The sequence below is a fragment of the Ambystoma mexicanum genome, unplaced genomic scaffold, assembly GCF_040938575.1.
Source record: "Ambystoma mexicanum isolate Mex_15411 unplaced genomic scaffold, UKY_AmexF1_1 Mex_scaf20, whole genome shotgun sequence".
Lineage (NCBI taxonomy): Eukaryota > Metazoa > Chordata > Amphibia > Caudata > Ambystomatidae > Ambystoma > Ambystoma mexicanum.
In genome coordinates this window covers 2,042,661-2,064,685 of record NW_027182434.1, presented here as the reverse complement: position 1 = coordinate 2,064,685, position 22,025 = coordinate 2,042,661, and the positions used below count along the sequence as shown (strand labels likewise).

Below are 22,025 nucleotides of genomic sequence, written 5' to 3'. Positions count from 1 at the left end.
TCGCCGAAAGCGGAACTTGACCCGTTGCCCGGCCCGCTTTAGTGCTTTGCCTTTTCTCCTTGGAAAGTCTGGAGACAGGCAGTGGAAGGGCAGGCAAACTGTCAGGTGCGCAGAGGAGGGGAGACCATGAGGCAAGGTGGGAGATGGGGGCAAGAAGTGAGAAAAAAACTAATCGCAAGCTAGGGCAGGATTCGGAAAGTGAAGCCGAAAAGGGGCTTAGCATGCAGCCCAGGGGTTTCTTTGACTGTCCTAAGCCCACAGGGACTTTGCCGTCCTCAGCTCATGAGACTTGAGATGGGTAGCTTGATTTGCTGAGGAAATGCGGGATGACAGATTCAACTCTGGAGTCAAACATAGCCCGGAACTATCGCCTTAAACTGAGTTTTAAGCCTGGTGCCGATAAAAAGAAAGAAATTAGCCTTAGATCGGGCAAGCCGTTTGACGGGGGAAAATGAGACCCCCTAGGCCAGCTAGGTGGTCGCTGGATGCTGTGCAGACATCAGCAGCTGTTCATTTCATGCCCTCACGTCTCCTCGTTAGTATAGTGGTCAGTATCCCCGCCTGTCACGCGGGAGACCGGGGTTCAATTCCCCGACGGGGAGGTTAAACCTTTTCTGGATTTTTTTTAGTTCTTGACAAATATTCTTGAAGATTAGGCTGAGTCAAGTAGGGAATGGGTGCCAAGAACTGACTCTTTAAGAAAAAAGCACCGGCAACGCTAGTCATCGTACAATATTTGTGCACAATTGCTTACATTAGGCGGCCGGTCCACTTTATTGAGTCCCCCTCAGCACCATTTAGTGCTCCTGTTGTCTGCGAAGTCCAAATTGTAACCCTGAATCAGTTCCTCTTCTGACCCTTTGTATCATGTTACATGACGAGTAATGATCACCTGTTAGCTTTATCCCTAATTATAACTCTCACTCTTTCCCTGCATCTAACCCTAGCTCTAATCCCATCATTAACCTCGGTCCGGGCACACGCGTGAACCCTTACTCTCATCTCAGCCTCTCCTGGTGATACATCACACCTGGGATCGTTTGCTCCCTGTGGGCTGTGGGAAATTTGCTACCAGCACGCCCTGGAAGTGGGGCTCATTCCGCTGCAACGGGAGGTCTTCCCAGGACGCGTCACAGCTCAACGCAAGAGCTCCTGGGTTTCGAAGGCTCTTGCAGCAAGCCTTCACAAAGCAGCAGGGAGCGCCGTTCCAGATGGGAAACTTGAGACTGGATGTCCAGAAAAGCAAGACGTCAGAAGCGAAACCTTTTTCCTGCAGGGTGTGGCATACCATCCGCTTGCTCATTGCGACAGAGGTGGCACTAATGAAGGAAGAGGTCAACGTTACGTTCTTCTTTAAAATGCAAGGCCAGGAAAAGTGGCAGCGGTGGGATTTGAACCCACGCCTCCGAAGAGACTGGAGCCTTAATCCAGCGCCTTAGACCGCTCGGCCACGCTACCTCCCTGCTAGTCGCCGAAAGCGGAACTTGACCCGTTGCCCGGCCCGCTTTAGTGCTTTGCCTTTTCTCCTTGGAAAGTCTGGAGACAGGCAGTGGAAGGGCAGGCAAACTGTCAGGTGCGCAGAGGAGGGGAGACCATGAGGCAAGGTGGGAGATGGGGGCAAGAAGTGAGAAAAAAACTAATCGCAAGCTAGGGCAGGATTCGGAAAGTGAAGCCGAAAAGGGGCTTAGCATGCAGCCCAGGGGTTTCTTTGACTGTCCTAAGCCCACAGGGACTTTGCCGTCCTCAGCTCATGAGACTTGAGATGGGTAGCTTGATTTGCTGAGGAAATGCGGGATGACAGATTCAACTCTGGAGTCAAACATAGCCCGGAACTATCGCCTTAAACTGAGTTTTAAGCCTGGTGCCGATAAAAAGAAAGAAATTAGCCTTAGATCGGGCAAGCCGTTTGACGGGGGAAAATGAGACCCCCTAGGCCAGCTAGGTGGTCGCTGGATGCTGTGCAGACATCAGCAGCTGTTCATTTCATGCCCTCACGTCTCCTCGTTAGTATAGTGGTCAGTATCCCCGCCTGTCACGCGGGAGACCGGGGTTCAATTCCCCGACGGGGAGGTTAAACCTTTTCTGGATTTTTTTTAGTTCTTGACAAATATTCTTGAAGATTAGGCTGAGTCAAGTAGGGAATGGGTGCCAAGAACTGACTCTTTAAGAAAAAAGCACCGGCAACGCTAGTCATCGTACAATATTTGTGCACAATTGCTTACATTAGGCGGCCGGTCCACTTTATTGAGTCCCCCTCAGCACCATTTAGTGCTCCTGTTGTCTGCGAAGTCCAAATTGTAACCCTGAATCAGTTCCTCTTCTGACCCTTTGTATCATGTTACATGACGAGTAATGATCACCTGTTAGCTTTATCCCTAATTATAACTCTCACTCTTTCCCTGCATCTAACCCTAGCTCTAATCCCATCATTAACCTCGGTCCGGGCACACGCGTGAACCCTTACTCTCATCTCAGCCTCTCCTGGTGATACATCACACCTGGGATCGTTTGCTCCCTGTGGGCTGTGGGAAATTTGCTACCAGCACGCCCTGGAAGTGGGGCTCATTCCGCTGCAACGGGAGGTCTTCCCAGGACGCGTCACAGCTCAACGCAAGAGCTCCTGGGTTTCGAAGGCTCTTGCAGCAAGCCTTCACAAAGCAGCAGGGAGCGCCGTTCCAGATGGGAAACTTGAGACTGGATGTCCAGAAAAGCAAGACGTCAGAAGCGAAACCTTTTTCCTGCAGGGTGTGGCATACCATCCGCTTGCTCATTGCGACAGAGGTGGCACTAATGAAGGAAGAGGTCAACGTTACGTTCTTCTTTAAAATGCAAGGCCAGGAAAAGTGGCAGCGGTGGGATTTGAACCCACGCCTCCGAAGAGACTGGAGCCTTAATCCAGCGCCTTAGACCGCTCGGCCACGCTACCTCCCTGCTAGTCGCCGAAAGCGGAACTTGACCCGTTGCCCGGCCCGCTTTAGTGCTTTGCCTTTTCTCCTTGGAAAGTCTGGAGACAGGCAGTGGAAGGGCAGGCAAACTGTCAGGTGCGCAGAGGAGGGGAGACCATGAGGCAAGGTGGGAGATGGGGGCAAGAAGTGAGAAAAAAACTAATCGCAAGCTAGGGCAGGATTCGGAAAGTGAAGCCGAAAAGGGGCTTAGCATGCAGCCCAGGGGTTTCTTTGACTGTCCTAAGCCCACAGGGACTTTGCCGTCCTCAGCTCATGAGACTTGAGATGGGTAGCTTGATTTGCTGAGGAAATGCGGGATGACAGATTCAACTCTGGAGTCAAACATAGCCCGGAACTATCGCCTTAAACTGAGTTTTAAGCCTGGTGCCGATAAAAAGAAAGAAATTAGCCTTAGATCGGGCAAGCCGTTTGACGGGGGAAAATGAGACCCCCTAGGCCAGCTAGGTGGTCGCTGGATGCTGTGCAGACATCAGCAGCTGTTCATTTCATGCCCTCACGTCTCCTCGTTAGTATAGTGGTCAGTATCCCCGCCTGTCACGCGGGAGACCGGGGTTCAATTCCCCGACGGGGAGGTTAAACCTTTTCTGGATTTTTTTTAGTTCTTGACAAATATTCTTGAAGATTAGGCTGAGTCAAGTAGGGAATGGGTGCCAAGAACTGACTCTTTAAGAAAAAAGCACCGGCAACGCTAGTCATCGTACAATATTTGTGCACAATTGCTTACATTAGGCGGCCGGTCCACTTTATTGAGTCCCCCTCAGCACCATTTAGTGCTCCTGTTGTCTGCGAAGTCCAAATTGTAACCCTGAATCAGTTCCTCTTCTGACCCTTTGTATCATGTTACATGACGAGTAATGATCACCTGTTAGCTTTATCCCTAATTATAACTCTCACTCTTTCCCTGCATCTAACCCTAGCTCTAATCCCATCATTAACCTCGGTCCGGGCACACGCGTGAACCCTTACTCTCATCTCAGCCTCTCCTGGTGATACATCACACCTGGGATCGTTTGCTCCCTGTGGGCTGTGGGAAATTTGCTACCAGCACGCCCTGGAAGTGGGGCTCATTCCGCTGCAACGGGAGGTCTTCCCAGGACGCGTCACAGCTCAACGCAAGAGCTCCTGGGTTTCGAAGGCTCTTGCAGCAAGCCTTCGCAAAGCAGCAGGGAGCGCCGTTCCAGATGGGAAACTTGAGACTGGATGTCCAGAAAAGCAAGACGTCAGAAGCGAAACCTTTTTCCTGCAGGGTGTGGCATACCATCCGCTTGCTCATTGCGACAGAGGTGGCACTAATGAAGGAAGAGGTCAACGTTACGTTCTTCTTTAAAATGCAAGGCCAGGAAAAGTGGCAGCGGTGGGATTTGAACCCACGCCTCCGAAGAGACTGGAGCCTTAATCCAGCGCCTTAGACCGCTCGGCCACGCTACCTCCCTGCTAGTCGCCGAAAGCGGAACTTGACCCGTTGCCCGGCCCGCTTTAGTGCTTTGCCTTTTCTCCTTGGAAAGTCTGGAGACAGGCAGTGGAAGGGCAGGCAAACTGTCAGGTGCGCAGAGGAGGGGAGACCATGAGGCAAGGTGGGAGATGGGGGCAAGAAGTGAGAAAAAAACTAATCGCAAGCTAGGGCAGGATTCGGAAAGTGAAGCCGAAAAGGGGCTTAGCATGCAGCCCAGGGGTTTCTTTGACTGTCCTAAGCCCACAGGGACTTTGCCGTCCTCAGCTCATGAGACTTGAGATGGGTAGCTTGATTTGCTGAGGAAATGCGGGATGACAGATTCAACTCTGGAGTCAAACATAGCCCGGAACTATCGCCTTAAACTGAGTTTTAAGCCTGGTGCCGATAAAAAGAAAGAAATTAGCCTTAGATCGGGCAAGCCGTTTGACGGGGGAAAATGAGACCCCCTAGGCCAGCTAGGTGGTCGCTGGATGCTGTGCAGACATCAGCAGCTGTTCATTTCATGCCCTCACGTCTCCTCGTTAGTATAGTGGTCAGTATCCCCGCCTGTCACGCGGGAGACCGACGGGGAGGTTAAACTTTTTCTGGATTTTTTTTAGTTCTTGACAAATATTCTTGAAGATTAGGCTGAGTCAAGTAGGGAATGGGTGCCAAGAACTGACTCTTTAAGAAAAAAGCACCGGCAACGCTAGTCATCGTACAATATTTGTGCACAATTGCTTACATTAGGCGGCCGGTCCACTTTATTGAGTCCCCCTCAGCACCATTTAGTGCTCCTGTTGTCTGCGAAGTCCAAATTGTAACCCTGAATCAGTTCCTCTTCTGACCCTTTGTATCATGTTACATGACGAGTAATGATCACCTGTTAGCTTTATCCCTAATTATAACTCTCACTCTTTCCCTGCATCTAACCCTAGCTCTAATCCCATCATTAACCTCGGTCCGGGCACACGCGTGAACCCTTACTCTCATCTCAGCCTCTCCTGGTGATACATCACACCTGGGATCGTTTGCTCCCTGTGGGCTGTGGGAAATTTGCTACCAGCACGCCCTGGAAGTGGGGCTCATTCCGCTGCAACGGGAGGTCTTCCCAGGACGCGTCACAGCTCAACGCAAGAGCTCCTGGGTTTCGAAGGCTCTTGCAGCAAGCCTTCACAAAGCAGCAGGGAGCGCCGTTCCAGATGGGAAACTTGAGACTGGATGTCCAGAAAAGCAAGACGTCAGAAGCGAAACCTTTTTCCTGCAGGGTGTGGCATACCATCCGCTTGCTCATTGCGACAGAGGTGGCACTAATGAAGGAAGAGGTCAACGTTACGTTCTTCTTTAAAATGCAAGGCCAGGAAAGGTGGCAGCGGTGGGATTTGAACCCACGCCTCCGAAGAGACTGGAGCCTTAATCCAGCGCCTTAGACCGCTCGGCCACGCTACCTCCCTGCTAGTCGCCGAAAGCGGAACTTGACCCGTTGCCCGGCCCGCTTTAGTGCTTTGCCTTTTCTCCTTGGAAAGTCTGGAGACAGGCAGTGGAAGGGCAGGCAAACTGTCAGGTGCGCAGAGGAGGGGAGACCATGAGGCAAGGTGGGAGATGGGGGCAAGAAGTGAGAAAAAAACTAATCGCAAGCTAGGGCAGGATTCGGAAAGTGAAGCCGAAAAGGGGCTTAGCATGCAGCCCAGGGGTTTCTTTGACTGTCCTAAGCCCACAGGGACTTTGCCGTCCTCAGCTCATGAGACTTGAGATGGGTAGCTTGATTTGCTGAGGAAATGCGGGATGACAGATTCAACTCTGGAGTCAAACATAGCCCGGAACTATCGCCTTAAACTGAGTTTTAAGCCTGGTGCCGATAAAAAGAAAGAAATTAGCCTTAGATCGGGCAAGCCGTTTGACGGGGGAAAATGAGACCCCCTAGGCCAGCTAGGTGGTCGCTGGATGCTGTGCAGACATCAGCAGCTGTTCATTTCATGCCCTCACGTCTCCTCGTTAGTATAGTGGTCAGTATCCCCCGGGGGTTCAATTCCCCGACGGGGAGGTTAAACCTTTTCTGGATTTTTTTTAGTTCTTGACAAATATTCTTGAAGATTAGGCTGAGTCAAGTAGGGAATGGGTGCCAAGAACTGACTCTTTAAGAAAAAAGCACCGGCAACGCTAGTCATCGTACAATATTTGTGCACAATTGCTTACATTAGGCGGCCGGTCCACTTTATTGAGTCCCCCTCAGCACCATTTAGTGCTCCTGTTGTCTGCGAAGTCCAAATTGTAACCCTGAATCAGTTCCTCTTCTGACCCTTTGTATCATGTTACATGACGAGTAATGATCACCTGTTAGCTTTATCCCTAATTATAACTCTCACTCTTTCCCTGCATCTAACCCTAGCTCTAATCCCATCATTAACCTCGGTCCGGGCACACGCGTGAACCCTTACTCTCATCTCAGCCTCTCCTGGTGATACATCACACCTGGGATCGTTTGCTCCCTGTGGGCTGTGGGAAATTTGCTACCAGCACGCCCTGGAAGTGGGGCTCATTCCGCTGCAACGGGAGGTCTTCCCAGGACGCGTCACAGCTCAACGCAAGAGCTCCTGGGTTTCGAAGGCTCTTGCAGCAAGCCTTCACAAAGCAGCAGGGAGCGCCGTTCCAGATGGGAAACTTGAGACTGGATGTCCAGAAAAGCAAGACGTCAGAAGCGAAACCTTTTTCCTGCAGGGTGTGGCATACCATCCGCTTGCTCATTGCGACAGAGGTGGCACTAATGAAGGAAGAGGTCAACGTTACGTTCTTCTTTAAAATGCAAGGCCAGGAAAAGTGGCAGCGGTGGGATTTGAACCCACGCCTCCGAAGAGACTGGAGCCTTAATCCAGCGCCTTAGACCGCTCGGCCACGCTACCTCCCTGCTAGTCGCCGAAAGCGGAACTTGACCCGTTGCCCGGCCCGCTTTAGTGCTTTGCCTTTTCTCCTTGGAAAGTCTGGAGACAGGCAGTGGAAGGGCAGGCAAACTGTCAGGTGCGCAGAGGAGGGGAGACCATGAGGCAAGGTGGGAGATGGGGGCAAGAAGTGAGAAAAAAACTAATCGCAAGCTAGGGCAGGATTCGGAAAGTGAAGCCGAAAAGGGGCTTAGCATGCAGCCCAGGGGTTTCTTTGACTGTCCTAAGCCCACAGGGACTTTGCCGTCCTCAGCTCATGAGACTTGAGATGGGTAGCTTGATTTGCTGAGGAAATGCGGGATGACAGATTCAACTCTGGAGTCAAACATAGCCCGGAACTATCGCCTTAAACTGAGTTTTAAGCCTGGTGCCGATAAAAAGAAAGAAATTAGCCTTAGATCGGGCAAGCCGTTTGACGGGGGAAAATGAGACCCCCTAGGCCAGCTAGGTGGTCGCTGGATGCTGTGCAGACATCAGCAGCTGTTCATTTCATGCCCTCACGTCTCCTCGTTAGTATAGTGGTCAGTATCCCCGCCTGTCACGCGGGAGACCGGGGTTCAATTCGGGTTCAATTCCCCGACGGGGAGGTTAAACCTTTTCTGGATTTTTTTTAGTTCTTGACAAATATTCTTGAAGATTAGGCTGAGTCAAGTAGGGAATGGGTGCCAAGAACTGACTCTTTAAGAAAAAAGCACCAGCAACGCTAGTCATCGTACAATATTTGTGCACAATTGCTTACATTAGGCGGCCGGTCCACTTTATTGAGTCCCCCTCAGCACCATTTAGTGCTCCTGTTGTCTGCGAAGTCCAAATTGTAACCCTGAATCAGTTCCTCTTCTGACCCTTTGTATCATGTTACATGACGAGTAATGATCACCTGTTAGCTTTATCCCTAATTATAACTCTCACTCTTTCCCTGCATCTAACCCTAGCTCTAATCCCATCATTAACCTCGGTCCGGGCACACGCGTGAACCCTTACTCTCATCTCAGCCTCTCCTGGTGATACATCACACCTGGGATCGTTTGCTCCCTGTGGGCTGTGGGAAATTTGCTACCAGCACGCCCTGGAAGTGGGGCTCATTCCGCTGCAACGGGAGGTCTTCCCAGGACGCGTCACAGCTCAACGCAAGAGCTCCTGGGTTTCGAAGGCTCTTGCAGCAAGCCTTCACAAAGCAGCAGGGAGCGCCGTTCCAGATGGGAAACTTGAGACTGGATGTCCAGAAAAGCAAGACGTCAGAAGCGAAACCTTTTTCCTGCAGGGTGTGGCATACCATCCGCTTGCTCATTGCGACAGAGGTGGCACTAATGAAGGAAGAGGTCAACGTTACGTTCTTCTTTAAAATGCAAGGCCAGGAAAAGTGGCAGCGGTGGGATTTGAACCCACGCCTCCGAAGAGACTGGAGCCTTAATCCAGCGCCTTAGACCGCTCGGCCACGCTACCTCCCTGCTAGTCGCCGAAAGCGGAACTTGACCCGTTGCCCGGCCCGCTTTAGTGCTTTGCCTTTTCTCCTTGGAAAGTCTGGAGACAGGCAGTGGAAGGGCAGGCAAACTGTCAGGTGCGCAGAGGAGGGGAGACCATGAGGCAAGGTGGGAGATGGGGGCAAGAAGTGAGAAAAAAACTAATCGCAAGCTAGGGCAGGATTCGGAAAGTGAAGCCGAAAAGGGGCTTAGCATGCAGCCCAGGGGTTTCTTTGACTGTCCTAAGCCCACAGGGACTTTGCCGTCCTCAGCTCATGAGACTTGAGATGGGTAGCTTGATTTGCTGAGGAAATGCGGGATGACAGATTCAACTCTGGAGTCAAACATAGCCCGGAACTATCGCCTTAAACTGAGTTTTAAGCCTGGTGCCGATAAAAAGAAAGAAATTAGCCTTAGATCGGGCAAGCCGTTTGACGGGGGAAAATGAGACCCCCTAGGCCAGCTAGGTGGTCGCTGGATGCTGTGCAGACATCAGCAGCTGTTCATTTCATGCCCTCACGTCTCCTCGTTAGTATAGTGGTCAGTATCCCCGCCTGTCACGCGGGAGACCGGGGTTCAATTCCCCGACGGGGAGGTTAAACCTTTTCTGGATTTTTTTTAGTTCTTGACAAATATTCTTGAAGATTAGGCTGAGTCAAGTAGGGAATGGGTGCCAAGAACTGACTCTTTAAGAAAAAAGCACCGGCAACGCTAGTCATCGTACAATATTTGTGCACAATTGCTTACATTAGGCGGCCGGTCCACTTTATTGAGTCCCCCTCAGCACCATTTAGTGCTCCTGTTGTCTGCGAAGTCCAAATTGTAACCCTGAATCAGTTCCTCTTCTGACCCTTTGTATCATGTTACATGACGAGTAATGATCACCTGTTAGCTTTATCCCTAATTATAACTCTCACTCTTTCCCTGCATCTAACCCTAGCTCTAATCCCATCATTAACCTCGGTCCGGGCACACGCGTGAACCCTTACTCTCATCTCAGCCTCTCCTGGTGATACATCACACCTGGGATCGTTTGCTCCCTGTGGGCTGTGGGAAATTTGCTACCAGCACGCCCTGGAAGTGGGGCTCATTCCGCTGCAACGGGAGGTCTTCCCAGGACGCGTCACAGCTCAACGCAAGAGCTCCTGGGTTTCGAAGGCTCTTGCAGCAAGCCTTCACAAAGCAGCAGGGAGCGCCGTTCCAGATGGGAAACTTGAGACTGGATGTCCAGAAAAGCAAGACGTCAGAAGCGAAACCTTTTTCCTGCAGGGTGTGGCATACCATCCTCTTGCTCATTGCGACAGAGGTGGCACTAATGAAGGAAGAGGTCAACGTTACGTTCTTCTTTAAAATGCAAGGCCAGGAAAAGTGGCAGCGGTGGGATTTGAACCCACGCCTCCGAAGAGACTGGAGCCTTAATCCAGCGCCTTAGACCGCTCGGCCACGCTACCTCCCTGCTAGTCGCCGAAAGCGGAACTTGACCCGTTGCCCGGCCCGCTTTAGTGCTTTGCCTTTTCTCCTTGGAAAGTCTGGAGACAGGCAGTGGAAGGGCAGGCAAACTGTCAGGTGCGCAGAGGAGGGGAGACCATGAGGCAAGGTGGGAGATGGGGGCAAGAAGTGAGAAAAAAACTAATCGCAAGCTAGGGCAGGATTCGGAAAGTGAAGCCGAAAAGGGGCTTAGCATGCAGCCCAGGGGTTTCTTTGACTGTCCTAAGCCCACAGGGACTTTGCCGTCCTCAGCTCATGAGACTTGAGATGGGTAGCTTGATTTGCTGAGGAAATGCGGGATGACAGATTCAACTCTGGAGTCAAACATAGCCCGGAACTATCGCCTTAAACTGAGTTTTAAGCCTGGTGCCGATAAAAAGAAAGAAATTAGCCTTAGATCGGGCAAGCCGTTTGACGGGGGAAAATGAGACCCCCTAGGCCAGCTAGGTGGTCGCTGGATGCTGTGCAGACATCAGCAGCTGTTCATTTCATGCCCTCACGTCTCCTCGTTAGTATAGTGGTCAGTATCCCCGCCTGTCACGCGGGAGACCGGGGTTCAATTCCCCGACGGGGAGGTTAAACCTTTTCTGGATTTTTTTTAGTTCTTGACAAATATTCTTGAAGATTAGGCTGAGTCAAGTAGGGAATGGGTGCCAAGAACTGACTCTTTAAGAAAAAAGCACCGGCAACGCTAGTCATCGTACAATATTTGTGCACAATTGCTTACATTAGGCGGCCGGTCCACTTTATTGAGTCCCCCTCAGCACCATTTAGTGCTCCTGTTGTCTGCGAAGTCCAAATTGTAACCCTGAATCAGTTCCTCTTCTGACCCTTTGTATCATGTTACATGACGAGTAATGATCACCTGTTAGCTTTATCCCTAATTATAACTCTCACTCTTTCCCTGCATCTAACCCTAGCTCTAATCCCATCATTAACCTCGGTCCGGGCACACGCGTGAACCCTTACTCTCATCTCAGCCTCTCCTGGTGATACATCACACCTGGGATCGTTTGCTCCCTGTGGGCTGTGGGAAATTTGCTACCAGCACGCCCTGGAAGTGGGGCTCATTCCGCTGCAACGGGAGGTCTTCCCAGGACGCGTCACAGCTCAACGCAAGAGCTCCTGGGTTTCGAAGGCTCTTGCAGCAAGCCTTCACAAAGCAGCAGGGAGCGCCGTTCCAGATGGGAAACTTGAGACTGGATGTCCAGAAAAGCAAGACGTCAGAAGCGAAACCTTTTTCCTGCAGGGTGTGGCATACCATCCGCTTGCTCATTGCGACAGAGGTGGCACTAATGAAGGAAGAGGTCAACGTTACGTTCTTCTTTAAAATGCAAGGCCAGGAAAAGTGGCAGCGGTGGGATTTGAACCCACGCCTCTGAAGAGACTGGAGCCTTAATCCAGCGCCTTAGACCGCTCGGCCACGCTACCTCCCTGCTAGTCGCCAAAAGCGGAACTTGACCCGTTGCCCGGCCCGCTTTAGTGCTTTGCCTTTTCTCCTTGGAAAGTCTGGAGACAGGCAGTGGAAGGGCAGGCAAACTGTCAGGTGCGCAGAGGAGGGGAGACCATGAGGCAAGGTGGGAGATGGGGGCAAGAAGTGAGAAAAAAACTAATCGCAAGCTAGGGCAGGATTCGGAAAGTGAAGCCGAAAAGGGGCTTAGCATGCAGCCCAGGGGTTTCTTTGACTGTCCTAAGCCCACAGGGACTTTGCCGTCCTCAGCTCATGAGACTTGAGATGGGTAGCTTGATTTGCTGAGGAAATGCGGGATGACAGATTCAACTCTGGAGTCAAACATAGCCCGGAACTATCGCCTTAAACTGAGTTTTAAGCCTGGTGCCGATAAAAAGAAAGAAATTAGCCTTAGATCGGGCAAGCCGTTTGACGGGGGAAAATGAGACCCCCTAGGCCAGCTAGGTGGTCGCTGGATGCTGTGCAGACATCAGCAGCTGTTCATTTCATGCCCTCACGTCTCCTTGTTAGTATAGTGGTCAGTATCCCCGCCTGTCACGCGGGAGACCGGGGTTCAATTCCCCGACGGGGAGGTTAAACCTTTTCTGGATTTTTTTTAGTTCTTGACAAATATTCTTGAAGATTAGGCTGAGTCAAGTAGGGAATGGGTGCCAAGAACTGACTCTTTAAGAAAAAAGCACCGGCAACGCTAGTCATCGTACAATATTTGTGCACAATTGCTTACATTAGGCGGCCGGTCCACTTTATTGAGTCCCCCTCAGCACCATTTAGTGCTCCTGTTGTCTGCGAAGTCCAAATTGTAACCCTGAATCAGTTCCTCTTCTGACCCTTTGTATCATGTTACATGACGAGTAATGATCACCTGTTAGCTTTATCCCTAATTATAACTCTCACTCTTTCCCTGCATCTAACCCTAGCTCTAATCCCATCATTAACCTCGGTCCGGGCACACGCGTGAACCCTTACTCTCATCTCAGCCTCTCCTGGTGATACATCACACCTGGGATCGTTTGCTCCCTGTGGGCTGTGGGAAATTTGCTACCAGCACGCCCTGGAAGTGGGGCTCATTCCGCTGCAACGGGAGGTCTTCCCAGGACGCGTCACAGCTCAACGCAAGAGCTCCTGGGTTTCGAAGGCTCTTGCAGCAAGCCTTCACAAAGCAGCAGGGAGCGCCGTTCCAGATGGGAAACTTGAGACTGGATGTCCAGAAAAGCAAGACGTCAGAAGCGAAACCTTTTTCCTGCAGGGTGTGGCATACCATCCGCTTGCTCATTGCGACAGAGGTGGCACTAATGAAGGAAGAGGTCAACGTTACGTTCTTCTTTAAAATGCAAGGCCAGGAAAAGTGGCAGCGGTGGGATTTGAACCCACGCCTCCGAAGAGACTGGAGCCTTAATCCAGCGCCTTAGACCGCTCGGCCACGCTACCTCCCTGCTAGTCGCCGAAAGCGGAACTTGACCCGTTGCCCGGCCCGCTTTAGTGCTTTGCCTTTTCTCCTTGGAAAGTCTGGAGACAGGCAGTGGAAGGGCAGGCAAACTGTCAGGTGCGCAGAGGAGGGGAGACCATGAGGCAAGGTGGGAGATGGGGGCAAGAAGTGAGAAAAAAACTAATCGCAAGCTAGGGCAGGATTCGGAAAGTGAAGCCGAAAAGGGGCTTAGCATGCAGCCCAGGGGTTTCTTTGACTGTCCTAAGCCCACAGGGACTTTGCCGTCCTCAGCTCATGAGACTTGAGATGGGTAGCTTGATTTGCTGAGGAAATGCGGGATGACAGATTCAACTCTGGAGTCAAACATAGCCCGGAACTATCGCCTTAAACTGAGTTTTAAGCCTGGTGCCGATAAAAAGAAAGAAATTAGCCTTAGATCGGGCAAGCCGTTTGACGGGGGAAAATGAGACCCCCTAGGCCAGCTAGGTGGTCGCTGGATGCTGTGCAGACATCAGCAGCTGTTCATTTCATGCCCTCACGTCTCCTCGTTAGTATAGTGGTCAGTATCCCCGCCTGTCACGCGGGAGACCGGGGTTCAATTCGGGTTCAATTCCCCGACGGGGAGGTTAAACCTTTTCTGGATTTTTTTTAGTTCTTGACAAATATTCTTGAAGATTAGGCTGAGTCAAGTAGGGAATGGGTGCCAAGAACTGACTCTTTAAGAAAAAAGCACCAGCAACGCTAGTCATCGTACAATATTTGTGCACAATTGCTTACATTAGGCGGCCGGTCCACTTTATTGAGTCCCCCTCAGCACCATTTAGTGCTCCTGTTGTCTGCGAAGTCCAAATTGTAACCCTGAATCAGTTCCTCTTCTGACCCTTTGTATCATGTTACATGACGAGTAATGATCACCTGTTAGCTTTATCCCTAATTATAACTCTCACTCTTTCCCTGCATCTAACCCTAGCTCTAATCCCATCATTAACCTCGGTCCGGGCACACGCGTGAACCCTTACTCTCATCTCAGCCTCTCCTGGTGATACATCACACCTGGGATCGTTTGCTCCCTGTGGGCTGTGGGAAATTTGCTACCAGCACGCCCTGGAAGTGGGGCTCATTCCGCTGCAACGGGAGGTCTTCCCAGGACGCGTCACAGCTCAACGCAAGAGCTCCTGGGTTTCGAAGGCTCTTGCAGCAAGCCTTCACAAAGCAGCAGGGAGCGCCGTTCCAGATGGGAAACTTGAGACTGGATGTCCAGAAAAGCAAGACGTCAGAAGCGAAACCTTTTTCCTGCAGGGTGTGGCATACCATCCGCTTGCTCATTGCGACAGAGGTGGCACTAATGAAGGAAGAGGTCAACGTTACGTTCTTCTTTAAAATGCAAGGCCAGGAAAAGTGGCAGCGGTGGGATTTGAACCCACGCCTCCGAAGAGACTGGAGCCTTAATCCAGCGCCTTAGACCGCTCGGCCACGCTACCTCCCTGCTAGTCGCCGAAAGCGGAACTTGACCCGTTGCCCGGCCCGCTTTAGTGCTTTGCCTTTTCTCCTTGGAAAGTCTGGAGACAGGCAGTGGAAGGGCAGGCAAACTGTCAGGTGCGCAGAGGAGGGGAGACCATGAGGCAAGGTGGGAGATGGGGGCAAGAAGTGAGAAAAAAACTAATCGCAAGCTAGGGCAGGATTCGGAAAGTGAAGCCGAAAAGGGGCTTAGCATGCAGCCCAGGGGTTTCTTTGACTGTCCTAAGCCCACAGGGACTTTGCCGTCCTCAGCTCATGAGACTTGAGATGGGTAGCTTGATTTGCTGAGGAAATGCGGGATGACAGATTCAACTCTGGAGTCAAACATAGCCCGGAACTATCGCCTTAAACTGAGTTTTAAGCCTGGTGCCGATAAAAAGAAAGAAATTAGCCTTAGATCGGGCAAGCCGTTTGACGGGGGAAAATGAGACCCCCTAGGCCAGCTAGGTGGTCGCTGGATGCTGTGCAGACATCAGCAGCTGTTCATTTCATGCCCTCACGTCTCCTCGTTAGTATAGTGGTCAGTATCCCCGCCTGTCACGCGGGAGACCGGGGTTCAATTCCTCGACGGGGAGGTTAAACCTTTTCTGGATTTTTTTTAGTTCTTGACAAATATTCTTGAAGATTAGGCTGAGTCAAGTAGGGAATGGGTGCCAAGAACTGACTCTTTAAGAAAAAAGCACCGGCAACGCTAGTCATCGTACAATATTTGTGCACAATTGCTTACATTAGGCGGCCGGTCCACTTTATTGAGTCCCCCTCAGCACCATTTAGTGCTCCTGTTGTCTGCGAAGTCCAAATTGTAACCCTGAATCAGTTCCTCTTCTGACCCTTTGTATCATGTTACATGACGAGTAATGATCACCTGTTAGCTTTATCCCTAATTATAACTCTCACTCTTTCCCTGCATCTAACCCTAGCTCTAATCCCATCATTAACCTCGGTCCGGGCACACGCGTGAACCCTTACTCTCATCTCAGCCTCTCCTGGTGATACATCACACCTGGGATCGTTTGCTCCCTGTGGGCTGTGGGAAATTTGCTACCAGCACGCCCTGGAAGTGGGGCTCATTCCGCTGCAACGGGAGGTCTTCCCAGGACGCGTCACAGCTCAACGCAAGAGCTCCTGGGTTTCGAAGGCTCTTGCAGCAAGCCTTCACAAAGCAGCAGGGAGCGCCGTTCCAGATGGGAAACTTGAGACTGGATGTCCAGAAAAGCAAGACGTCAGAAGCGAAACCTTTTTCCTGCAGGGTGTGGCATACCATCCTCTTGCTCATTGCGACAGAGGTGGCACTAATGAAGGAAGAGGTCAACGTTACGTTCTTCTTTAAAATGCAAGGCCAGGAAAAGTGGCAGCGGTGGGATTTGAACCCACGCCTCCGAAGAGACTGGAGCCTTAATCCAGCGCCTTAGACCGCTCGGCCACGCTACCTCCCTGCTAGTCGCCGAAAGCGGAACTTGACCCGTTGCCCGGCCCGCTTTAGTGCTTTGCCTTTTCTCCTTGGAAAGTCTGGAGACAGGCAGTGGAAGGGCAGGCAAACTGTCAGGTGCGCAGAGGAGGGGAGACCATGAGGCAAGGTGGGAGATGGGGGCAAGAAGTGAGAAAAAAACTAATCGCAAGCTAGGGCAGGATTCGGAAAGTGAAGCCGAAAAGGGGCTTAGCATGCAGCCCAGGGGTTTCTTTGACTGTCCTAAGCCCACAGGGACTTTGCCGTCCTCAGCTCATGAGACTTGAGATGGGTAGCTTGATTTGCTGAGGAAATGCGGGATGACAGATTCAACTCTGGAGTCAAACATAGCCCGGAACTATCGCCTTAAACTGAGTTTTAAGCCTGGTGCCGATAAAAAGAAAGAAATTAGCCTTAGATCGGGCAAGCCGTTTGACGGGGGAAAATGAGACCCCCTAGGCCAGCTAGGTGGTCGCTGGATGCTGTGCAGACATCAGCAGCTGTTCATTTCATGCCCTCACGTCTCCTCGTTAGTATAGTGGTCAGTATCCCCGCCTGTCACGCGGGAGACCGGGGTTCAATTCCCCGACGGGGAGGTTAAACCTTTTCTGGATTTTTTTTAGTTCTTGACAAATATTCTTGAAGATTAGGCTGAGTCAAGTAGGGAATGGGTGCCAAGAACTGACTCTTTAAGAAAAAAGCACCGGCAACGCTAGTCATCGTACAATATTTGTGCACAATTGCTTACATTAGGCGGCCGGTCCACTTTATTGAGTCCCCCTCAGCACCATTTAGTGCTCCTGTTGTCTGCGAAGTCCAAATTGTAACCCTGAATCAGTTCCTCTTCTGACCCTTTGTATCATGTTACATGACGAGTAATGATCACCTGTTAGCTTTATCCCTAATTATAACTCTCACTCTTTCCCTGCATCTAACCCTAGCTCTAATCCCATCATTAACCTCGGTCCGGGCACACGCGTGAACCCTTACTCTCATCTCAGCCTCTCCTGGTGATACATCACACCTGGGATCGTTTGCTCCCTGTGGGCTGTGGGAAATTTGCTACCAGCACGCCCTGGAAGTGGGGCTCATTCCGCTGCAACGGGAGGTCTTCCCAGGACGCGTCACAGCTCAACGCAAGAGCTCCTGGGTTTCGAAGGCTCTTGCAGCAAGCCTTCACAAAGCAGCAGGGAGCGCCGTTCCAGATGGGAAACTTGAGACTGGATGTCCAGAAAAGCAAGACGTCAGAAGCGAAACCTTTTTCCTGCAGGGTGTGGCATACCATCCGCTTGCTCATTGCGACAGAGGTGGCACTAATGAAGGAAGAGGTCAACGTTACGTTCTTCTTTAAAATGCAAGGCCAGGAAAAGTGGCAGCGGTGGGATTTGAACCCACGCCTCTGAAGAGACTGGAGCCTTAATCCAGCGCCTTAGACCGCTCGGCCACGCTACCTCCCTGCTAGTCGCCGAAAGCGGAACTTGACCCGTTGCCCGGCCCGCTTTAGTGCTTTGCCTTTTCTCCTTGGAAAGTCTGGAGACAGGCAGTGGAAGGGCAGGCAAACTGTCAGGTGCGCAGAGGAGGGGAGACCATGAGGCAAGGTGGGAGATGGGGGCAAGAAGTGAGAAAAAAACTAATCGCAAGCTAGGGCAGGATTCGGAAAGTGAAGCCGAAAAGGGGCTTAGCATGCAGCCCAGGGGTTTCTTTGACTGTCCTAAGCCCACAGGGACTTTGCCGTCCTCAGCTCATGAGACTTGAGATGGGTAGCTTGATTTGCTGAGGAAATGCGGGATGACAGATTCAACTCTGGAGTCAAACATAGCCCGGAACTATCGCCTTAAACTGAGTTTTAAGCCTGGTGCCGATAAAAAGAAAGAAATTAGCCTTAGATCGGGCAAGCCGTTTGACGGGGGAAAATGAGACCCCCTAGGCCAGCTAGGTGGTCGCTGGATGCTGTGCAGACATCAGCAGCTGTTCATTTCATGCCCTCACGTCTCCTCGTTAGTATAGTGGTCAGTATCCCCGCCTGTCACGCGGGAGACCGGGGTTCAATTCCCCGACGGGGAGGTTAAACCTTTTCTGGATTTTTTTTAGTTCTTGACAAATATTCTTGAAGATTAGGCTGAGTCAAGTAGGGAATGGGTGCCAAGAACTGACTCTTTAAGAAAAAAGCACCGGCAACGCTAGTCATCGTACAATATTTGTGCACAATTGCTTACATTAGGCGGCCGGTCCACTTTATTGAGTCCCCCTCAGCACCATTTAGTGCTCCTGTTGTCTGCGAAGTCCAAATTGTAACCCTGAATCAGTTCCTCTTCTGACCCTTTGTATCATGTTACATGACGAGTAATGATCACCTGTTAGCTTTATCCCTAATTATAACTCTCACTCTTTCCCTGCATCTAACCCTAGCTCTAATCCCATCATTAACCTCGGTCCGGGCACACGCGTGAACCCTTACTCTCATCTCAGCCTCTCCTGGTGATACATCACACCTGGGATCGTTTGCTCCCTGTGGGCTGTGGGAAATTTGCTACCAGCACGCCCTGGAAGTGGGGCTCATTCCGCTGCAACGGGAGGTCTTCCCAGGACGCGTCACAGCTCAACGCAAGAGCTCCTGGGTTTCGAAGGCTCTTGCAGCAAGCCTTCACAAAGCAGCAGGGAGCGCCGTTCCAGATGGGAAACTTGAGACTGGATGTCCAGAAAAGCAAGACGTCAGAAGCGAAACCTTTTTCCTGCAGGGTGTGGCATACCATCCGCTTGCTCATTGCGACAGAGGTGGCACTAATGAAGGAAGAGGTCAACGTTACGTTCTTCTTTAAAATGCAAGGCCAGGAAAAGTGGCAGCGGTGGGATTTGAACCCACGCCTCCGAAGAGACTGGAGCCTTAATCCAGCGCCTTAGACCGCTCGGCCACGCTACCTCCCTGCTAGTCGCCGAAAGCGGAACTTGACCCGTTGCCCGGCCCGCTTTAGTGCTTTGCCTTTTCTCCTTGGAAAGTCTGGAGACAGGCAGTGGAAGGGCAGGCAAACTGTCAGGTGCGCAGAGGAGGGGAGACCATGAGGCAAGGTGGGAGATGGGGGCAAGAAGTGAGAAAAAAACTAATCGCAAGCTAGGGCAGGATTCGGAAAGTGAAGCCGAAAAGGGGCTTAGCATGCAGCCCAGGGGTTTCTTTGACTGTCCTAAGCCCACAGGGACTTTGCCGTCCTCAGCTCATGAGACTTGAGATGGGTAGCTTGATTTGCTGAGGAAATGCGGGATGACAGATTCAACTCTGGAGTCAAACATAGCCCGGAACTATCGCCTTAAACTGAGTTTTAAGCCTGGTGCCGATAAAAAGAAAGAAATTAGCCTTAGATCGGGCAAGCCGTTTGACGGGGGAAAATGAGACCCCCTAGGCCAGCTAGGTGGTCGCTGGATGCTGTGCAGACATCAGCAGCTGTTCATTTCATGCCCTCACGTCTCCTCGTTAGTATAGTGGTCAGTATCCCCGCCTGTCACGCGGGAGACCGGGGTTCAATTCCCCGACGGGGAGGTTAAACCTTTTCTGGATTTTTTTTAGTTCTTGACAAATATTCTTGAAGATTAGGCTGAGTCAAGTAGGGAATGGGTGCCAAGAACTGACTCTTTAAGAAAAAAGCACCGGCAACGCTAGTCATCGTACAATATTTGTGCACAATTGCTTACATTAGGCGGCCGGTCCACTTTATTGAGTCCCCCTCAGCACCATTTAGTGCTCCTGTTGTCTGCGAAGTCCAAATTGTAACCCTGAATCAGTTCCTCTTCTGACCCTTTGTATCATGTTACATGACGAGTAATGATCACCTGTTAGCTTTATCCCTAATTATAACTCTCACTCTTTCCCTGCATCTAACCCTAGCTCTAATCCCATCATTAACCTCGGTCCGGGCACACGCGTGAACCCTTACTCTCATCTCAGCCTCTCCTGGTGATACATCACACCTGGGATCGTTTGCTCCCTGTGGGCTGTGGGAAATTTGCTACCAGCACGCCCTGGAAGTGGGGCTCATTCCGCTGCAACGGGAGGTCTTCCCAGGACGCGTCACAGCTCAACGCAAGAGCTCCTGGGTTTCGAAGGCTCTTGCAGCAAGCCTTCACAAAGCAGCAGGGAGCGCCGTTCCAGATGGGAAACTTGAGACTGGATGTCCAGAAAAGCAAGACGTCAGAAGCGAAACCTTTTTCCTGCAGGGTGTGGCATACCATCCGCTTGCTCATTGCGACAGAGGTGGCACTAATGAAGGAAGAGGTCAACGTTACGTTCTTCTTTAAAATGCAAGGCCAGGAAAAGTGGCAGCGGTGGGATTTGAACCCACGCCTCTGAAGAGACTGGAGCCTTAATCCAGCGCCTTAGACCGCTCGGCCACGCTACCTCCCTGCTAGTCGCCGAAAGCGGAACTTGACCCGTTGCCCGGCCCGCTTTAGTGCTTTGCCTTTTCTCCTTGGAAAGTCTGGAGACAGGCAGTGGAAGGGCAGGCAAACTGTCAGGTGCGCAGAGGAGGGGAGACCATGAGGCAAGGTGGGAGATGGGGGCAAGAAGTGAGAAAAAAACTAATCGCAAGCTAGGGCAGGATTCGGAAAGTGAAGCCGAAAAGGGGCTTAGCATGCAGCCCAGGGGTTTCTTTGACTGTCCTAAGCCCACAGGGACTTTGCCGTCCTCAGCTCATGAGACTTGAGATGGGTAGCTTGATTTGCTGAGGAAATGCGGGATGACAGATTCAACTCTGGAGTCAAACATAGCCCGGAACTATCGCCTTAAACTGAGTTTTAAGCCTGGTGCCGATAAAAAGAAAGAAATTAGCCTTAGATCGGGCAAGCCGTTTGACGGGGGAAAATGAGACCCCCTAGGCCAGCTAGGTGGTCGCTGGATGCTGTGCAGACATCAGCAGCTGTTCATTTCATGCCCTCACGTCTCCTTGTTAGTATAGTGGTCAGTATCCCCGCCTGTCACGCGGGAGACCGGGGTTCAATTCCCCGACGGGGAGGTTAAACCTTTTCTGGATTTTTTTTAGTTCTTGACAAATATTCTTGAAGATTAGGCTGAGTCAAGTAGGGAATGGGTGCCAAGAACTGACTCTTTAAGAAAAAAGCACCGGCAACGCTAGTCATCGTACAATATTTGTGCACAATTGCTTACATTAGGCGGCCGGTCCACTTTATTGAGTCCCCCTCAGCACCATTTAGTGCTCCTGTTGTCTGCGAAGTCCAAATTGTAACCCTGAATCAGTTCCTCTTCTGACCCTTTGTATCATGTTACATGACGAGTAATGATCACCTGTTAGCTTTATCCCTAATTATAACTCTCACTCTTTCCCTGCATCTAACCCTAGCTCTAATCCCATCATTAACCTCGGTCCGGGCACACGCGTGAACCCTTACTCTCATCTCAGCCTCTCCTGGTGATACATCACACCTGGGATCGTTTGCTCCCTGTGGGCTGTGGGAAATTTGCTACCAGCACGCCCTGGAAGTGGGGCTCATTCCGCTGCAACGGGAGGTCTTCCCAGGACGCGTCACAGCTCAACGCAAGAGCTCCTGGGTTTCGAAGGCTCTTGCAGCAAGCCTTCACAAAGCAGCAGGGAGCGCCGTTCCAGATGGGAAACTTGAGACTGGATGTCCAGAAAAGCAAGACGTCAGAAGCGAAACCTTTTTCCTGCAGGGTGTGGCATACCATCCTCTTGCTCATTGCGACAGAGGTGGCACTAATGAAGGAAGAGGTCAACGTTACGTTCTTCTTTAAAATGCAAGGCCAGGAAAAGTGGCAGCGGTGGGATTTGAACCCACGCCTCCGAAGAGACTGGAGCCTTAATCCAGCGCCTTAGACCGCTCGGCCACGCTACCTCCCTGCTAGTCGCCGAAAGCGGAA

At 51.4% G+C, this 22,025-nt stretch overlaps 23 non-coding genes across 23 annotated transcripts; 8 read left to right on the top strand and 15 right to left on the bottom strand.

Moving 5' to 3' along the window:
• The first annotated feature begins 530 nt into the window (after window positions 1-530).
• TRNAD-GUC (transfer RNA aspartic acid (anticodon GUC)) lies at window positions 531-602 on the top strand. The gene has a single exon. It is a non-coding gene; the product is annotated as a tRNA-Asp (tRNA).
• Window positions 603-1,376: 774 nt separating this feature from the next.
• Window positions 1,377-1,458, bottom strand: TRNAL-AAG (transfer RNA leucine (anticodon AAG)). The gene has a single exon. It is a non-coding gene; the product is annotated as a tRNA-Leu (tRNA).
• Window positions 1,459-1,998: 540 nt separating this feature from the next.
• Window positions 1,999-2,070, top strand: TRNAD-GUC (transfer RNA aspartic acid (anticodon GUC)). Its single transcript has one exon. It is a non-coding gene; the product is annotated as a tRNA-Asp (tRNA).
• A 774-nt stretch (window positions 2,071-2,844) lies between these two features.
• On the bottom strand, window positions 2,845-2,926 carry TRNAL-AAG (transfer RNA leucine (anticodon AAG)). The gene has a single exon. It is a non-coding gene; the product is annotated as a tRNA-Leu (tRNA).
• A 540-nt stretch (window positions 2,927-3,466) lies between these two features.
• Window positions 3,467-3,538, top strand: TRNAD-GUC (transfer RNA aspartic acid (anticodon GUC)). Its single transcript has one exon. It is a non-coding gene; the product is annotated as a tRNA-Asp (tRNA).
• A 774-nt stretch (window positions 3,539-4,312) lies between these two features.
• Window positions 4,313-4,394, bottom strand: TRNAL-AAG (transfer RNA leucine (anticodon AAG)). The gene has a single exon. It is a non-coding gene; the product is annotated as a tRNA-Leu (tRNA).
• Window positions 4,395-5,765: 1,371 nt separating this feature from the next.
• Window positions 5,766-5,847, bottom strand: TRNAL-AAG (transfer RNA leucine (anticodon AAG)). The gene has a single exon. It is a non-coding gene; the product is annotated as a tRNA-Leu (tRNA).
• Window positions 5,848-7,216: 1,369 nt separating this feature from the next.
• TRNAL-AAG (transfer RNA leucine (anticodon AAG)) lies at window positions 7,217-7,298 on the bottom strand. The gene has a single exon. It is a non-coding gene; the product is annotated as a tRNA-Leu (tRNA).
• A 1,397-nt stretch (window positions 7,299-8,695) lies between these two features.
• On the bottom strand, window positions 8,696-8,777 carry TRNAL-AAG (transfer RNA leucine (anticodon AAG)). Its single transcript has one exon. It is a non-coding gene; the product is annotated as a tRNA-Leu (tRNA).
• Window positions 8,778-9,317: 540 nt separating this feature from the next.
• On the top strand, window positions 9,318-9,389 carry TRNAD-GUC (transfer RNA aspartic acid (anticodon GUC)). The gene has a single exon. It is a non-coding gene; the product is annotated as a tRNA-Asp (tRNA).
• Window positions 9,390-10,163: 774 nt separating this feature from the next.
• Window positions 10,164-10,245, bottom strand: TRNAL-AAG (transfer RNA leucine (anticodon AAG)). Its single transcript has one exon. It is a non-coding gene; the product is annotated as a tRNA-Leu (tRNA).
• A 540-nt stretch (window positions 10,246-10,785) lies between these two features.
• TRNAD-GUC (transfer RNA aspartic acid (anticodon GUC)) lies at window positions 10,786-10,857 on the top strand. Its single transcript has one exon. It is a non-coding gene; the product is annotated as a tRNA-Asp (tRNA).
• A 774-nt stretch (window positions 10,858-11,631) lies between these two features.
• Window positions 11,632-11,713, bottom strand: TRNAL-AAG (transfer RNA leucine (anticodon AAG)). Its single transcript has one exon. It is a non-coding gene; the product is annotated as a tRNA-Leu (tRNA).
• Window positions 11,714-13,099: 1,386 nt separating this feature from the next.
• On the bottom strand, window positions 13,100-13,181 carry TRNAL-AAG (transfer RNA leucine (anticodon AAG)). Its single transcript has one exon. It is a non-coding gene; the product is annotated as a tRNA-Leu (tRNA).
• A 1,397-nt stretch (window positions 13,182-14,578) lies between these two features.
• TRNAL-AAG (transfer RNA leucine (anticodon AAG)) lies at window positions 14,579-14,660 on the bottom strand. Its single transcript has one exon. It is a non-coding gene; the product is annotated as a tRNA-Leu (tRNA).
• A 1,386-nt stretch (window positions 14,661-16,046) lies between these two features.
• On the bottom strand, window positions 16,047-16,128 carry TRNAL-AAG (transfer RNA leucine (anticodon AAG)). Its single transcript has one exon. It is a non-coding gene; the product is annotated as a tRNA-Leu (tRNA).
• Window positions 16,129-16,668: 540 nt separating this feature from the next.
• Window positions 16,669-16,740, top strand: TRNAD-GUC (transfer RNA aspartic acid (anticodon GUC)). The gene has a single exon. It is a non-coding gene; the product is annotated as a tRNA-Asp (tRNA).
• A 774-nt stretch (window positions 16,741-17,514) lies between these two features.
• TRNAL-AAG (transfer RNA leucine (anticodon AAG)) lies at window positions 17,515-17,596 on the bottom strand. The gene has a single exon. It is a non-coding gene; the product is annotated as a tRNA-Leu (tRNA).
• Window positions 17,597-18,136: 540 nt separating this feature from the next.
• Window positions 18,137-18,208, top strand: TRNAD-GUC (transfer RNA aspartic acid (anticodon GUC)). Its single transcript has one exon. It is a non-coding gene; the product is annotated as a tRNA-Asp (tRNA).
• Window positions 18,209-18,982: 774 nt separating this feature from the next.
• TRNAL-AAG (transfer RNA leucine (anticodon AAG)) lies at window positions 18,983-19,064 on the bottom strand. The gene has a single exon. It is a non-coding gene; the product is annotated as a tRNA-Leu (tRNA).
• Window positions 19,065-19,604: 540 nt separating this feature from the next.
• TRNAD-GUC (transfer RNA aspartic acid (anticodon GUC)) lies at window positions 19,605-19,676 on the top strand. The gene has a single exon. It is a non-coding gene; the product is annotated as a tRNA-Asp (tRNA).
• Window positions 19,677-20,450: 774 nt separating this feature from the next.
• Window positions 20,451-20,532, bottom strand: TRNAL-AAG (transfer RNA leucine (anticodon AAG)). The gene has a single exon. It is a non-coding gene; the product is annotated as a tRNA-Leu (tRNA).
• Window positions 20,533-21,918: 1,386 nt separating this feature from the next.
• Window positions 21,919-22,000, bottom strand: TRNAL-AAG (transfer RNA leucine (anticodon AAG)). Its single transcript has one exon. It is a non-coding gene; the product is annotated as a tRNA-Leu (tRNA).
• Between the last annotated feature and the right edge of the window lie 25 nt (window positions 22,001-22,025).